Raw genomic sequence first — 9562 nt, 5'->3', positions numbered from 1 at the left:
CAGTGATATCTTCCATTCCTTTCACCATCATGTGTTTAACTCGCTTCTCCTTATAGACAGTCAGATATCAATGTAATAATGAAATGATCTGTGTCAGTGCTGGCCATTTCCCTGTCCTGATTTCAGACCCCACTCTGGACACTTGTTTCCCATTCCAGGACCTTCTTGTATTAATATTCAGCACCACCTGTCAGTCAGAAACTTGTCTCAATGAACCGATCCTTTTACTGAACTTCCAACTGCTGCTGTCTATTTCTCGAGGGAAAGAGCTGCTCACTGAATAAGGATGTGAGGGGAATGTAACCCGGCTGCTGGTGAGACGGTCCCGTCTTCTCAATCAAAAGCCTTTTATTTTATTACAGTGATTCCCAGATTCCCAGCTGGTCTGTTGAGGATTTTGTTTTCACAGAAATATCTTGTTAAATACAAATCTGATTCCAACATGTCAGTAACAGGACAGAATGGGAACCTTTTAAAAGGATGAAGCAACTATTTCAGTGGCTTCTCACTGTCCCCCTGAAGCCTGTGTGAAGGGGAATTACCAATAGTCTGTAATTTATTACTTCCACACCGAGTTTGAGTTAATTGTCGCGTGAAAGATTGCTGAACGGAGTCTTTTACTGTCAGTTAAGGATGAGAAGTTGACAACAATTGGCAAAATAAAGCTGTTCATAAAATAGCACCAGCAATTTGAGTCGGTAAAAGCAAAATTGTGTTTTAATAGTTTATTTAAACCGCTACGGGAAAATAGATTTTTATGTACTTTTCCAGTCGATCACTTCTTTTCCACAGTGAAATTGTCAGCTTTCACAAATTCAAATATTCTGTCAGGTTAACAGGTTCAACCAATGATTTTTTGTATTTTGTGCTTCGAGATTCTCTGATTGAATCATTCATGAAAGCTAATGGCTGTGTGGCCTAATGGATAAGGCGTCTGACTTCGGTGTATTCTATGATGTTATCAGAAGATTGCAGGTTTGAGTCCTGCCATGGTCATTTTGACCCAAAGGGATTATGCAGGAATTTGGGGATTGAGTCGGGGACTGAACAGATTGGAAACCCGACATGGACTTAATGGGGCGAATGGCCTCCTCATGTGCTGTCACTGCCTTTTTGAGAAGAGGGTGAACAATCAGAAGTGGGCTGGGGTTACAGCGGGTTCAAACTGCAGGAATTCCAGGTCCCGAAATGACTGAGCTGAAACTGATCAGTTTCACTGCAGGAAACACCGTCTCGGGGGAAATAAAATCACAAATAATTCCATTTGACTAATTATTCAATTATAAAACAATGGGCAGATGTGAAGGTGCGATGTTACTTTTCACTGTGAGGGGAGAATCCGCCATCTGGGTAAATCAGCAACTTTATAACATCGTCTGTACGTTTAGAAAAGAAACGATGAAAACTCTCCCCATAACCCTGGTGCGGTGGAAAGGCTCAATTCAGAGATTGGAATATAACGAGAGCACAACATAAATCATTAACTGATATTTCCGGCATAAAACACACCCCAGCTCCCGTTCCCATGTCACTGCTGTCCCTATGAGGCGGTGGGTGACTCTGAAAAGAGACTTTGTTTTGTGTTTCTGCAGGAAAACCACAAAGATCCTCCCAGGCAGTGAAAATCATCTTCCCAGAATCTCCATACCAGATTGAAACAGAAAACACAAAGACAGTGAGAAAGTTCCAGAGAGTTACTGAGCATTAAAACCAATGAAATAAACCAATTCCAGAGAGATGTTGGTGCAGCTTTTTCAGAGAGATTGTGGGTGGCTCTTAAAAGAGCCGTTGTGTTTCGAGTGTTTTCACTACATGGTGGAGTTTTACTTGGAGTTGATGTACTTGGTCACTCACTTTGTCCCTTCTCACATTCCGAGCGCTTTGTTGGGTGGAAATATTTATTCAGGCAGTTTCAACAGCTCAGAGCCGACATTGAGTCAGAAACCATAAATGGGAGTACGGGACACAGACAAGGAATTTACGCTGGACCTTTAGAAATCTCACTGGTTATAGGCCTCAGTTAGAGCGTAGTGTCTAATTCCATGCTCCACACTTTAGCAGGAATGTCAAGGCCTCAGAGAGGGTGCAGAGGAGATTTACTGGAATGGTATCAGAAATGCAGGAATTCAGCTAATGTGGAAAGAATAGGGGTCTGGGGTGTGTGAAGCTGGGGTCCTTCTTCTTAGAGCAGAATGGCAGTTAATAGTTGCGTTCAACATTGTGAAGAGTTTTTATGAGAATAAAGAAGTTTGACTGCAATTAGACAGAGCCTTGGTGAGATCACACATTATGGGTGGCACAGTGGCGCAGTGGTTAGCACCGCAGCCTCACAGCTCCAGCAACCCGGGTTCAATTCTGGGTACTGCCTAGGTGGAGTTTGCAAGTTCTCCCTGTGTCTGTGTGAGTTTTCTCCAGGTGCTCCGGTTTCTTCCCATAAGCCAAAAGACTTGTTGGTAGGTAAATTGGCCATGATAAATTGTCCCTGGTTTAGGTAGGTGGGAGGGAAATATAGGGTCGGTGGGGATGTGGTAGGAATATGGGATTAGTGTCGGATTAGTATAAATGGGTGGTTGTTGGTCGGCACAGACTCGGTGGGCCGAAGGGCCTTTTTCAGTGCTGTATCATTCTGTGACTCAAGAGATGTGGATGCTCGTTGGGTATATCCAAGAGAGAGATCGATAGGTTTTTGGATACTAAAGGAATCAAGGGATCTGTGCTAGTGTGGCAAGATGGAGTTGATGTAGGAAATCAGCTGTGATCTTATTGAATGGCAGAGCTATTTCGATGGGCCGAATGGCCCACTCCTATTTTTTATGTAACGTTCCATTCCTCTCAGGGAATATTTTATTTTCAAAAAGAGAAATACTGCACACACTGGAAATCTGAATAATAACAGAAGATTCTGGAAACACTCAGCAGTTCCAGCAGTATCTGTGCAGAGAGGAAGGTAGGAGCAATGTTTCAGGTCTATAGAAGGGTCACAGAACTGGACCATTAACCCGAGCTTCTCTTCTCCACAGTTGCTTCCGGACTGGCTCGATGTTTTCAGTATTTTAGGCTTTTTCTTTCTGTATTTCATCCTTTTCCCATTTGACTATTTGCTGTGAAACTTTCAGCGTTGTGCTCAATTCCTGGTGTCGTTGTGTTTCCTTTATTTGAAGTAATGTAAATAGTATCCTGAAATGAATTTGCCAAATGGTTGGGCAAATTGTTACAACCAGTTTTGAGCAAGTTCTCCACATACACAGTGAAGGATTCCTTCACATTTGCGAAGACCATACAGGACTTGCATATCGATAGCAATGCCGTGTCCATGTGTCATTTGACATTGCTAGCCTATTCACCAATGTACCACTTCAGGAAGCCATAGATATTTGCACTGCAGTGCTATATCATGGTGATCTAGACCCGTCACCATTGTGTGAATCAGTATTCATTGAACTTATGAACTCGGCAACTTGCACAGTTGGGTTCAGTTTTATTGACACCATGTATCGCTGGTGTTGCCATGGGATCACCTCTAGGCCCAGCTCTCACAAACATCTTTGTTGGATTCCATGACAAACCTGTTTTTAAGGGAATGACACCTAACCTCCGACCCCTTGCATATTTCCAATATGTAGATGATACGTTTGCTAAATTTGAATCCGCAGCTGCATGAAATAATTTCCTTGCACGTCTTCATGGGCTCCATCCGACACTCAAATTCACCTTTGGAATGGAGCAGTCAAATGAGTTCCCTTTCCTTGATGTACTAGTTGAGAAATCTGCTAAGGGGTTTTCTACCACGGTCTACCGCAAACCTACCTTCACTGGTCAATACACGCGTTAGGATTATTACAGTTCCACGCGCTATAAGATTGGTCTTATCGACAACCTCATAAATAGGGCTGAGCCATTTGCTCACCATGCAAGCTTGATGCTGAAATAGGGCGAATCAAAGACATCCTGCATTACAATGGCAACACTGATCAGATCATTTCTCACTGTATATCACACAAACTTATAAATGGGCTGAAGGACGTCATTTTGAGCCCTGAAAAGTGCCCAGTCTCCCTCAAATTACCCTGGAAGGGTAATATATCCCCAGTATTTGAGTAACAGGTGAAGCGAGCTGTTTCCTGCTGTTACTATGCAGGAGCAACAAGTGTGGTGTTCGCCACTAACAGGATGCTGCTGTCAAGCAAAAGAGACGTCCTGCCTATCACACAAATAAGTAACGTGATATATGAATTTTAATACCAGTGTGATGCTAGGTTTCTAGACCGTACATCCCAAAACTGGTGGATTGTATCAAATAACATGTCCCTTCCGCTGTTCGCAATGGGCCCTACCCAACCAACCCGTGCTTGCAAAACTCAAAACACAGTATCCAACATGAGATGTGATTCCACAATAGGACAACATTTGCTAAATAATTCTCAGTGTGCTAAGAATTACACTGACAACCAATTTAAGACTGTCAGTAGGGCTCGCAGTGTGGTGCACTGGTGTGTACTGTAAACTACATGTATTAATACACAGGGCCCTGTTCTTTGCAGACAGAAAGAACATGCACACATGTTGTGCCAGTTTCAGCTAAGCAAAATAAGTGACAGTCATTCACTGGCTCATTCCACAGGGCAATGGCTTGACCAATCAGAGTCAAGCTGCCTGGTTTAAATTTCAAACAAAGCTGGGCAGTTATCTGTCAGTTACCATAAACTGATGCATTCTGAATGGCAATGCCTCGACCAATCAGAGTTCACTTGCCAACCAATCAGCACTCTCTTCTCATACAGAAGAAAGTTGTTGTTTTCCCTTAAATTGGTATTCTTGTGGATTGCCCTGCTGAGTGCAAGGCGAAAACAACTGGCTACCAAAGTTTGGACAACATGTCACTATTTTCACGAAATGATTACTTTTATTTTCAATATAAAAATATAAAGCAATATGAGTGTAACATTTACAGACAAATTCTATTACCTCACATTGCCTGATTCTTACACACTGACAGACTATGTGAACTACTGTCCCGATTTTGCAGTTCTCACTTCCAGTTAGCAAATGTCAGCAATCTGTGATGCAGTGCAGTTTACAGACCAGACCGTCAATCACAACATGCAATAATTGTTCAGCTTATGTTGGACTGGTGGGATTTAGAAATACTAGGAATTGAGATGAGCTGTTATTGTATTTAATTATTTGTTTCATGGGATGTGGACGTCGCCAGCCAGGCCAGCATTTATTGTCCATCCCTAATTGCCCATGAGAAGGTGGTGGTGAGCTTCCTTCTTGAACCACTACAGTCCATGTGGGGTAGGTACACCCACAGTGCTATTAGGAAGGGAGTTCCAGGATTTTTACCCAGCGACAGTGCAGGAAGGAATGGCGATATAGTTCCAAGTCAGGATGATGTGTAGCTTGGAGGAGAACTTTCAGGTGGTGGTATTCCCATGCATCTGCTGCCCTTGTCCTTCTAGGCAGTAGAGGATGCAGGTTTGGAAGGTGCTGCCTGAGTAGCCTTGGTGCATTGTTGCAGTGCATCTTGTAGATGGTACACACTGCTGCCACTGTACGTCAGTGGTGAAGGGAGTGAATGTTGTGGACGGGGTGCCAATCAAGCGTGTTGCTTTGTCCTGGATGGTGTCGAGCTTCTTGAATGTTGTTGGAGCTGCACCCATCCGGGCAAGTGGATAGTATTCCATCACACTCCAGACTTGTGCCTTGTAAATGGTGGACAGGCTTGGGGAGTCAGGAGGTTAGTTACTCATCGCATGATTCCTATCCTCTGACCAGCTCATGTAGTCACACTATTTATAAGGCTACTCCAGTTCAGTTTCTGGTCAATGGGAACCCCCAGGAAGTTGATAGTGGGGGATTCAGTGATCGTAATGCCGTTGAATGTCAATGGGAGATCGTTAGATTCTCTCTTGTTCGAGATGGTCATTGCCTGGCACTTGTGTGGCGCGAATGTTACTTGCCACTTATCAGCCCAAGCCTGGATATTGTCCAGGTCTTGCTGCATTTCTACATGGACTGCTTCACTATCTGAGGAGTCGCGAATGGTGCTAAATTTTGCAATCATCAGTGAACATCCCCACTTCTGACCTTATGATTGAAGGAAGGTCACTGATGAAGTAGTGAAGAAGGTTGGGCCGAGGATACTACCCTGAGGAACTCCAGCAGTAATGTCCTGGAGCTGAGATGACTGACCTCCAACAATCACAACCATTTTCCTTTGTGCTAGGTACGATTCCAACCAGTGGAGAGTTTTCCTCTTGATTCCCATTGACTCCAGTTTTGCTCTGGCTCCTTGATGCCATACTCAGTCAAATGCTACCTTGATGTCAAGGGCAGACACTCTCACCTCACCTCTTGAGTTCAGCTCTTTTGTCCTTGTTTGAACCAAGGCTGTAATGAGGTCAGGAGCTGAATGGCCCTGGCGGAACCCAACTGAGCGTCACTGAACAGGTTATTGCAAAGCAAGTGCCCCGTCGATGACATCTTCCATCACTATACTGATGATTGAGAGTAGACTGACGAGGCAGCAATTGGCTGGGTTGGAATTGTCCTGCTATTTGTGTACAGGACATACCTGGGCAATTTTCCACATTGCCAGGTAGATGCCAGTATTGTACCTGTACTGGAACAGCTTGGCTAGGGGCGCGGCACGTTCTGGAGCACAGGTCTTCAGTACTATTGCTGGAATATTGTCAGGGCACGTAGCCTTTGCTGTATCCAGTGCCTTCAGTCGTTTCTTGATATCACATTGAGTGAATCGAATTGGCTGAAGACTGGCATCTGTGATGCTGGGGACTTCAGAAGGAGGCCGAGATGGATCATCAACCCAGCACTTCTGGCTGCAGATTATTTCAGATTCTTCATCCTTGTCTTTTGCACTGATGTGCTGGCCTCCCCCATCATTGAGGTTGGGGATATTTGTGGAGCCACCTCCTCCTGTTGGTTGTTTAATTGTCCACCACCATTCATCATTGGATATGGCAGGGTGTAGATCTGATCCGTTGGTTGTGGGATCACTTAGCCCTGTCTATTACATGCTGCTTCTGCTGTTTGGCATGAAAGTAGTCCTGGGCTGTAGCTTCATCAGGCTGACGCCTCATTTCAAGGTATGCCTGGTGCTGCTCCTGGCATGCCCTCCTGCACTCTTCATTGAATTAGGGTTGATCCCCCAGCTTGTTGGTAATGTTGGAGTGGGGGAATATGCCGGGCCATGAGGTTATAGAATGTGGTTGACTACAATTCTGCTGCTGCTAATGGTCCACAGTACCTCATGGATGCCCAGTTATACATTGCTAGATCTGTTCAAAATCTATCCCATTTAGCACAGTGGTAGTGGCACACAACACGATAGAGGGTATCCTCAATGTGAAGACAGGACTTCATCTCCACAAGGACTGAGCAGTGGTCACTCCGAACCAATACTGTCATAGACAGATGATCTGCGGCAGGCAGATTGGTGAGGCTGAGGTCAAGCATATTTTTCCCTCTTGTTAGTTCCCTCACCACCTACCGCAGACCCAATCGAGCAGCTATGTCCGTTAGGACTCGGCCAGCATGGTCAGTAGTGGTGCTACCGAGCCACTCACTGTGATAGACATTGAAATCCCCCAGCCAGACTACATTCTGGACCCTTGCCACCCTCAGTGCACCCTCCAAGTGGTGTTCATCAGTCTCTCGCTGTCTCTTGCTGGTTTGCTCAGTACCTTTCTCTGTCTGTTCCTTTCTGGGTCCGAATGATCTCTACCCGGTTTTCTGTGTGTCTTTCTCTGCCTGCCTCATTGTCGGTGCTGTTACTCTGTGTCCTTGTGTCATTGTGCAGTGAGGGTGAGTCCGTCAGCACGTGTGTTGCTGAGTCCGGGATTCTTGAGAAATCCGACTCCAATCCTATTTTTATAAACACATTGGGGAAATGAACATATTTCACTAACGGGCAGATAAAATTTAAAACAGAAGTTAGCAGAGTGGCGCAGCGGAAGTGTGCTGGGCCCAAAACCCAGAAGTCGATGGATCGAAGCCATTCTCTGCTATTTATTCTTCGTAACAATGCAAACTGTTCACTTTCAAAACATCAAGTATTTCCCCATAATAACAAGATGCTTCCAAAGGCACTCTATTGCAATCAGCTTCTTCCTTCTACTGAACACATCAATCAGTAACAACTCACTTTTGCTCACACGAACACAAGCTGCAAACACGGACCAGCCGAGTCTCTCCCACTTTGTCAACCCCTTCCTGCAGAGCCTCCTCTCCACCACCAGATGGTGATGTTGGCCCCAATAAAACCAGGACAAATTGTCACAGTGAGGAGACGGTCAGTAACAGAAAATAAAACAATAACAGGGAAAACCATTACACAACAACAGGGTACATCTTTACACAACAGAAAACATATTTACACACCAGGAAATACCTTTAGACAACAGGGAGAACACAATCATACAAATGCCTTGTTTCTCCGTCTCAGTCTCGTTGTCTCTCTCTCTCTGTCCCTCAGTTTTGCTTCCTCACAGTCTATTCTTGGTTTTCTATGTGTTTTTCTCTCTGTCCCGTTGTCGATGGTGTTACTCAGCGTCCTTGTAACATTGTGTAGCCAGGCTGAGCCTCCCAACACCTGTATTGCTGTAATAAAAACAGAAAATGCTGGAAATGCTCAGTAGGTCTGGCAGCATCTGTGGAGAAAGAAACAGTTAACAGTTCAGATCTGTTTCCTTCGCTCACATTAACTTTGTTTCTTTCTCCACAGATGCCACCAGACCTGCTGACTATTTCAAGCATTTTCTGTTTATGTTTCAGATTTCCAGCATCTGCAGTATTTTGCTTTTGTACGTGTGTTGCTATGTCTGGGACTGTTTGAGTGCAATGCTATTGCTTTATAAACAGCGTTGAAACAAACATTTATCTCCCTAACACACAGCACTAATACACAGCTGGATATAAACAGCAGCCTGCAGCAGAGGGCGCAGTGGAAGTTTATGAACACAAATAATTCACCAACACTATATTTACTGCTATCCCCAATCACACCACGCTTCGTCTTAACATGTTTTACTCTTTATTTGCATCAACATCTTCCTTCCAGTAAACACTTCAATTTGGAACACAGCTTCCAAATCACCTTTATTCACAAACCCCAACACACACCAGCCCAGACTTTCCCCTTCCTGTCAACCCATTCCTGCATCACTGCCTCTCCACCAACAGTTGTTGCTAGTATCATACAATCATAGAATGGCTGCAGCACAGAAGGAGGCCATTCAGCCTGTCGAACACGTGCTGGCTCTCTGTTAGAGCACTAAAATAAAAGCAAAATACTGCAGATGCTGGAAATCTGAAACAAAAACAAGAAATGCTGGATTCACTCAGCAGGTCTGGCAGCATCTGTGGAAGGGTCACTGACCCGAAACGTTAACTCTGCTTCTCATTCCACAGATGCTGCCAGACCTGCTGAGTGAATCCAGCATTTCTTGTTTTTGTCTCTGTTAGAGCAACTCACCTCATTTCACTCCCCAGTCAGTTCAATTTTGGAGGTGGGAAAACTTCTCGAAAGAATAATTCGGGA

General features: G+C 44.5%; 1 non-coding gene across 1 annotated transcript; it reads left to right on the top strand.

Moving 5' to 3' along the window:
- The first annotated feature begins 907 nt into the window (after positions 1–907).
- Positions 908–996, top strand: trnar-ucg (transfer RNA arginine (anticodon UCG)). The gene is given in 2 exon segments: positions 908–944; positions 961–996. It is a non-coding gene; the product is annotated as a tRNA-Arg (tRNA).
- The last annotated feature ends 8566 nt before the right edge of the window (positions 997–9562 follow it).

This window comes from Heterodontus francisci, chromosome 28, assembly GCF_036365525.1.
Source record: "Heterodontus francisci isolate sHetFra1 chromosome 28, sHetFra1.hap1, whole genome shotgun sequence".
NCBI lineage: Eukaryota > Metazoa > Chordata > Chondrichthyes > Heterodontiformes > Heterodontidae > Heterodontus > Heterodontus francisci.
Note: the sequence above shows the minus strand (reverse complement) of the source record. Positions and strands in the feature narration are given on the sequence as shown.